Consider the following 597-nt stretch of genomic DNA (forward strand, 5'->3'; position numbering starts at 1 on the left):
TGCTATATTATGATACTATATGATATTATGATACTATAAGAAAATATTCTGTTGCATAACACATGATAAGGTACGTTATGGACATCTATAAACCTAAGAGGAAGATAGCTTTCATTATATTTTTGCCAATAAGATCATGAGCAGGTTTCTCTTCAGAAGTTAGTGGGTTAACATACTCAAAGCGTTGAAGAAGAAAAACTGCCAATCTAGAATCCTTGATTTTGACTATGGCCATGTCACCCTGAATGCGCCCAATCTTGTCTGATCTCAGAAGCTAAGCAGGGTCGGGCCTGGTTAGTACTTGAATGAGAGACCACCTGAGAATACCAGGTGCTGTAGGCATTTAAAAAAAAAAAAAGAATCCTTGATTTTAAAGGCAAAACTAGGCTTCAAAAATGAGGGAGAAATTAAGACATTCTCAGATAAACCAAAGCTGGAAGAGTTATTTACCACTAGACCCATTCTTCATGAAGGGAGTCCTTCAGGTTAGAAAGAAAGGACATTGGACTCAAAGGCTTATGAAGAAATAAATATCTCTAGCAAAATAAATACGTGAGCAATTATAAAAGCTAGTACTATTGTAACTGGTTTGTATCT

At 35.7% G+C, this 597-nt stretch overlaps 1 pseudogene; it reads left to right on the forward strand.

Moving 5' to 3' along the window:
* The first annotated feature begins 223 nt into the window (after positions 1-223).
* Positions 224-342, forward strand: LOC112480432 (annotated as a pseudogene).
* The last annotated feature ends 255 nt before the right edge of the window (positions 343-597 follow it).

Source organism: Pteropus alecto, unplaced genomic scaffold, assembly GCF_000325575.1.
Source record: "Pteropus alecto unplaced genomic scaffold, ASM32557v1 scaffold103, whole genome shotgun sequence".
Taxonomy (NCBI): domain Eukaryota; kingdom Metazoa; phylum Chordata; class Mammalia; order Chiroptera; family Pteropodidae; genus Pteropus; species Pteropus alecto.